The sequence below is a fragment of the Pan troglodytes genome, chromosome 19 (assembly GCF_028858775.2).
Source record: "Pan troglodytes isolate AG18354 chromosome 19, NHGRI_mPanTro3-v2.0_pri, whole genome shotgun sequence".
Taxonomy (NCBI): domain Eukaryota; kingdom Metazoa; phylum Chordata; class Mammalia; order Primates; family Hominidae; genus Pan; species Pan troglodytes.
The window spans coordinates 93,146,746-93,153,771 of NC_072417.2; the positions used below are offsets into that span (position 1 = coordinate 93,146,746).

Sequence of the window (7,026 nt, forward strand, 5' to 3'; positions counted from 1 at the left end):
TCGCTTGAACCCGGGAGGCGGAGGTTGCAGTGAGCCGAGATAGCACCACTGCACTCCAGCCTGATGACAGAGCGAGACTGTCTCAAAAAAAAAAAAAAAAAATTAGTCGGGCATGGTGGTGTGTGCCTGTAATCCCAGCTACTCAGAAGGCTGAGGCACAAGAATCACTTGAACCCGGGAGGCAGAGGTTGTAGTGAGCCAAGATCGTGCAACTGCACTCCAGCCTGGGCGACAGAGTGAGACTCCATCTCAAAAAAAAAAAAAAAAGGCCAGGTGCGGTGGCTCATGCCTACAATTCCAGCACTTTGGTAGGCCAAGGCAGGCGGATCACGAGGCCAGGAGTCCAAGACCAGCCTGACCAACGTGGCAAAACCCCATCTCTACTAAAAATACAAAAATTAGCTGGGCGTGGTGGCACGCGCCTGTAATCTTAGCTACTCAGGAGGCTGAGGAAGGAGAATTGCTTGAATCTGGGAGGCGGAGGCTGCAGTGAGCTGAGACCACGCCACTGCAGTCCAGCCTGGGCGACAGAGTGAGACTCCATCTCAAAAAAAAAACAAAAGAAGTGGCCACCCCAAAGTCCTCTGCAGAGCGATGGATTACTTTTGCCACCTTCCTGAAAACCAGGAGCAGAAAGTACAGTGACTTCCCCGTGGAGCAGCATGACATCCCTGGGGGGCAGTGTGTCTACCTGGGTGACCAGCACTATTGTCTTCTGGGTCAGCTTTTATAGAAGCGGACACTGCTCTTCTGCCACGTCACAGGCCAGGGCCTGACCCCCGTGTGCGACTTTTACCATCCAGATTGACATCACTAAGTCATCTCGCGCCCTAAAGTTCCTCTGTAAGGTGGACGTAGTAGTGACAATAACATATGTTACTTCCTCCCCTCATCCTAGTCCCATGTGGGGTTAAGAAGCAGGAACGTTTGTCTTGAGGCCAGCAGCGTGCCTGGTCTCGGTGCCGAGGGCGACCTGCCCTAACGCTCTGCCAGGCTCACCAGGTCTGCAGCTGACACCCAAGACGGTCAGGGAGGGTTGATGGAGCGTGGTAGCCTCGGCCAGCCTGGACCGACCATCAGCGTCCTCACCTTCTGTGCCACCGCCCAGCCTGGCAGGGCCAATGTAGCCTTAGCCCCTTGTAGGATCTGACCCTTCCTTGGCTGCTGTAACAAAATACCCAAGACTGGGTAATTTATAAACAACAGAAATGGATTTCTCACAGGGCTGGAGGCTGGGAAGTCCAAGATCGAGGCAGGTTCTGTGTCTGGTGAGGGCTGCTGTCTGTATCATAAATGGCGCACTCTCCATCATCGTGGTAGAAGGCGAAGACAAGCTCCCTTGAGCGCTAAATGCCACTGATGAGGATGGAGGGCCCTCAGGACTCATCACCTCCCAACAGCCCCACCACTTTTTTTTTTTTGAGACCGAGTTTCACTCTTGTCACCCAGGCTGTAGTGCAATGGTGCAATCTTGGCTTATTGCAACCTCTGCCTCCCAGGTTCAAGTGATTCTCCTGCCTCAGCCTCCCGAGTAGCTAGGATTACAGGCATCCGCCACCATGCCTGGATAATTGGATTTTTAGTTGTATTTGTATTTTAGTTTATTTGTATTTTTAATTGAGATGGGAGTTCACCATGTTGGCCAGGCTGGTCTTGAACTCCTGACCTCAGGTTATCTGCCTGCCTCAGCCTCTCAAAGTGCTGGGATTACAAGCATGAGGCACTATGTCCGGCCAGCCCCACCTCTTAAAACCATGTCATTGGGGATTAGGTTTCAACATAGGAATTTGGGGGAGGGGCAAACCTTCAGACCATAGGACAGAGCTATCAGGAGTCCTGAGTGAGGAGGTCGGCATGGGGTGGGACAGTGCTCCCTGTGTGGGAAGGGACAGGGTTGGAGGGGGGAGAGGAGTTGTTTCCATCCTCTGAGAGGCCAGGGGTCTCCTCAGGGTGGTCCACACGGTACAGCCCATTACATGGGACGCTGGCCTGTGGGCACCTCAAGGCAGCTTCATCTGTTTCTCACCAGTGCCTGATACAGGCCCTGCCTCAGTGGGACCCTATTGAACTTAGGTGAATTTTAAAGCAATAGGCCAGGTGTGGTGGCTCACGCCTGTAATCCCAGTACTTTGGGAGGCCTAGGTGGGCGGATCACCTGAGGTTGGGAGTTTGAGACCAGCCTGACCAACATGGAGAAACCCTGTCTCTACTAAAGATACAAAATGAGCCAGGTGTGGTGGTGCATGCCTGTAATCCCAGCTACTCAGGAGGCTGAGACAGGAGAATCATTTGAACCCGGGAGGCGGAGGTTGTGGTGAGCCGAGATCACGCCACTGCACTCCAGCCTAGGCAACAAAAGCGAAAGTCCATCTCAAATAAAAATAAAGCAATGTGGATGTGGACCCCAGGCAGCCTTGTAGTGGAGACGTCTTAGTGCCGGGGAGCGTTCAAGCTGGCACCCTCCGCCCTGGGAGAAGGCATCCCGGGGGTCTCGTGGCTCAGCCCCCTCATATCTCTCCCAGCTCATCCTATAAAACAAGGCCTGCTGTTGGTGACAAAACGCTCTTGGCTGATGTTCTGGGCAATGAGTCACTGCGTGTGGCTGCGCCAGCTTCACAGGTGTGACCCATGCAGGCCCACAGGCCCCGAGCTCAGCAGGCTGCAGCTGGGTTTAATGCTCCACGGTCACCATCTTGAAATTGTGAATAACTTTTGAACAAGGGGCCCCACAGCCTTTCATTTTGTGACGGGCCCTTGGCAAATGCTGTGGCTGGTCCTGCAAGGGGTGGTGCGTTCTTTCCCGTTTACACTGGTATAGATTAATATAAACGCTTCCTTTCTTTCCTTGCCTGGTGGGGAATGGATCCGAAAGCCAGGGCTGATGATAGAAAGCAGCAGAGAATCTCCAAGTGTAAGACATTAGTCAAAGGCCCGGCGTGGAGCCCACAGGTCCTTAGCGTTCGGAAGACGATTGCCTTCCCAGCCCACTCCAAGGAAGAATCAGTGCTGCCTGGCAGCAGCCTCCAGGTGTGTCTCCACAAAGGCCCAGCTTTCCTTTTTGCAAATCGATGACATCAATAATCCGTTACATGGCCTGCAGAGAAGCCCTCTGGCGGCCACTGTGGGGCCCTGTGGGCCTTATGCCTGCTCTTCCTGATCTGGTGGAGGCTCCGAGAGGAGCTAGGACAAGGGATGGTGCCCCTATACCACCCCACCCCCACATACTTGCCTGCAGAAGGCCACATGACCAGGATTATGGTGGGTGAGGGCCAGAGGGAAGGCCCAGGTGAGAGGGTGGAATGTGAACAGGCTGGTTATTTGCATGCCAGGGACAAGAGAGAAAAAAGCTCAGCATTAGCAGAGAAGACGGACTTCTGCAGTGGCACCTACAGCTGTTCCCTTGGCCTCCCAAACAACCCAGGTGTGACGTCGGGAACCGGGAATGCAGGCAACAGAGTGATTCCAGCTGCCTCACAAGGAAGAGGGTGTGGGGGAAGAGCAGAGCATCCGGGCTGGAAGCACAGTCAGAACCCTGCGTGCAGCCGGACACTCACTGTTCTTCCCCACGTGTGCTGGGCACCCGCCCTGCGTCAGGCTCTGTTCCAGGAGTTGGGTGAAACGGTGACTGAAATAGACAGAACTCCTGTCGGTGATGCCCACGTGAGAGAATATAATCAATGGACAATGCACCGCACATATTTAAAACGTGCAAATTGATCCGTTTTGACATGTGAATGTCTGTGAACCAGCTCTACAGTTAAGATGGTGACCATCTCCATCACCCTCAAAGTTTCCTTCTCCTCTTTGGAATCCCCTCACTCCAGTCTCCAGCCACCCACTGAATGGAAACCACTGGTATGTTTTTTGTCAAAATATATTTCTTTGTATTTTATAGAATTTTGTATAAAGGGGAATTTTTTGGTCACACACTACTCAACATAATTTCTTTGAGATTTATCCATCAATAACTCATCCTTTTTAGTTGCTAAATGGTTTTCCGTTGTATGCAAATGCCGCCATTTCTTTATCTGTCCTTTATGGATATCAGAATTGTTTTTGATTTTTTTGTTTGTTTGTTTAAAGACAGGGTCTTGGCTGCGCGTGGTGGCTCATGCCTGTAATCCCAGCACTTTGGGAGGCTGAGGCAGGCAGATCACCTGAGGTCAGGAGTTCACGGCTAGCCTGGCCAACATGGGGAAACCCCATCTCTACTAAAAATACAAAAATTAGCCGGGCGTGGTGGTGGGCGCCTGTAATCCCAGCTACTTGGGAGTCTGAGGCAGGAGAATTGCTTGAATCCAGGAGGCGGAGTTTGCTGTGAGCCGAGATCGTGCCATTGCACTCCAGCGTGGGCAACAGAGCGAGACTCCATCTCAAAAAACAAAACAAAACAAAAACAGGGTCTTGCTCTGTCACCCAAGCAGGAGTGCAGTGGCACCATCATAGCTCACCATAGCCTCAACCTCATGGGTTTAAGTGATCCTCCCACCTCACCCTCCTGAGCAGCTGGGACTACAGGCATGCACCAACACATGGGGCTAATTTTTTAAATATTTTGTAGAGATGGTGTCTCACTGTGTTTCCCAGGCTGGTCTGGAACTCCTGGCCTCAAGTCATCCTCCTGCCTTGGCCTCTGAAAGTGCTGGGATTACAAACGTGGGCCATCACCCTCAGCCCCTCTCTGCAATTTTTGGCTATTATGAATAAAGCTGCTATGAGCAGTCATGGACAAGTCTTTGACATTATTTTGTTTCTCTTGGGCAAATAGCAAGGATGATGTGGTCAGTTCATATGGGGGGTAAACTATTCATTGTTTAAGAGGCTGCCAAACTGTTTCCAAATCGCTGCACCATTCTGCATTCCTCCCGACTGTGCAGGGGAGTTGGCAGGGGCTGCGTATCCGGGCCAGCATTGGCGTGGTCTGTTTCCTTTTAGCCATTCTAGTGACTGTGTATCTCACTGTGGCTCTTACACTCCCCTAATGACTATTGATGTTGAACATCTTTTCCCCCACTTATCTGTCATCCATCAATCTTCTTTGGTAAAGTGTCTGTTCGCCTCTTTTGCCCATTGTTAAACTGGGTCGTTCCTTATTATAGAGTTATAACATACGTCAATTTTCTAGTGCTGCCGTAACACATGACCACAGTTTGAGGGAATTAAAATAACACAGATGTATTTCATCACAGTTCCATAGGTCAGAAATTTGATACAAGGGCTCTCCTGGCTGAAATCAGGGTGTCAGCAGGGCTGCCTTCCTTTCCAGAAGCTCCAGGGGAGAATCCGTCTCCTTGCCCACATGGGCTACTGGCAGAATTGTTTCATGCAGTTGTAGCACTGAGGTCTCTGTTTCCCTTCTGTCAGTCAGAGGTCCTTCTCAGCCTACAGAAGCTTCCCCCATATCTTGGCTCATGCCTTTTTCAACCCCAGAAATGAGGGACTTGAGTCCCTGTCATGCCTGTCCTTCCTTCCATCACATCATTCTCTGACCAACCATAGCCAAAGAATAGTCTTGACTTTTAAGGGCTCATGAGATTAGATTGTGTCCACCTAGATAATCCAGGATCCCCCATCCAAGATCCTGCACGTACTTCTGCGAAGTCCCTATTGTCATGTAATGTGACATATTCACAAGGTCCAGAGATTTGGACCTGGCAATCTTTGAGGACAATTATTCTACCTACCACATAAAGCTTCTTTATTGGGCCAGTGTGGTGGCTCCTGCCTGTAATCCCAACACTGGGAGACCGGGACAGGAGGAGTTCTTGAGCAGGAGTTAGAGACCAGCCTGGGCAACACAGCAAGACCCCATCTCTACAAAAAGCAAAAAATTAGGCCGGGCACAGTGACTCACGCCTGTAATCCCAGCACTTTGGGAGGCCGAGGCAGGTGGATCACGAGGTCAGGAGATCGAGACCATCCTGGCTAACACGGTGAAACCCCGTCTCTACTAAAAATACAAATTAGCCGGACGTGGTGGCGGCTGCCTGTAGTCCCAGCTACTCGGGAGGCTGGGGCAGGAGAATGGTGTGAACCCGGGAGGTGGAGCTTGCAGTGAGCTGAGATCGTGCCACTGCACTCCAGCCTGGGTGACAGAGTGAGACTCTGTCTCAAAATAAATAAATTTTAAAACTAAAAATAAAAAAAAAAAAATTAGATGCATGCAGCAGCACATGCCTGTGGTTCCAGTTACTAAGGAGGCTCAGGTGGGAGGATTCCTGGATCTCAGGAGGTCGAGGCTGCTGTAAGCTATAATTGTGGCCACTGCACTCCAGTGTGGGTGACAGAGCTGGACTATCTCAAAACACACACACACACACACAACCAAAAATCATTATGCTTTCCCCATAAAACTGCTTAAGTGCCTTTGTTGGAAATCCATTGACCATAAATGTGTAGTCTTTCTGAACTTTCTACTGTTTTCCCTGGATCTACAACAGGTCTATATTTATGACTATACCACACTGCCTTTGCTACTGTAGCTTTATATTATTTCTTGGTATCAGGAGTAGCTTGGTGCACTTTTCCAAAGTTGTTTTGGCTATGCTAGATCCTTTGTATTTTCATATAACTTCTAGAACTAGCTTGTCAATGTTTAGCCCTATCCCCACTCTCCCAAAAAAGGCTTCCTGATATTGTGGTTGGAATTGGGTTGAGTCTGTACATCAACCTGGGGAGAACTGATGTCTTAACAATATCGACTCTTCCAATCTGCTCAGTGTATCTCTCATTTATTTACATCTTTAATTCTCACAGCAACGTTTTGTAGCTTTCAATTAGAGAGCTTGCTCATCTTTTGTCAAATATACCCCCAAGTATTTCATGTATTTGATGGTACTGTATATGGTGGTGTTTTCCAAATTTCCCATTCCAAGTGTTCATTCCGGGCATATAGGAATACAACTGACTCTTCTATATTGACTTTGTAGAATGCTAGCTTCCCGAAACTCAATTATTAGTTCCAGTAGCTTTGTGGTAGACTCCTTAGGATTTTCTACATAGAGAAACATATAATCTGTGAAGAAA

General features: G+C 49.8%; 1 long non-coding RNA gene across 1 annotated transcript; it reads left to right on the forward strand.

Moving 5' to 3' along the window:
• The first annotated feature begins 3,146 nt into the window (after window positions 1-3,146).
• On the forward strand, window positions 3,147-4,732 carry LOC129137550 (uncharacterized). Its single transcript, XR_008540203.2, has 2 exons — window positions 3,147-3,855; window positions 4,562-4,732. It is a non-coding gene; the product is annotated as an uncharacterized LOC129137550 (long non-coding RNA).
• Window positions 4,733-7,026: the final 2,294 nt, after the last annotated feature.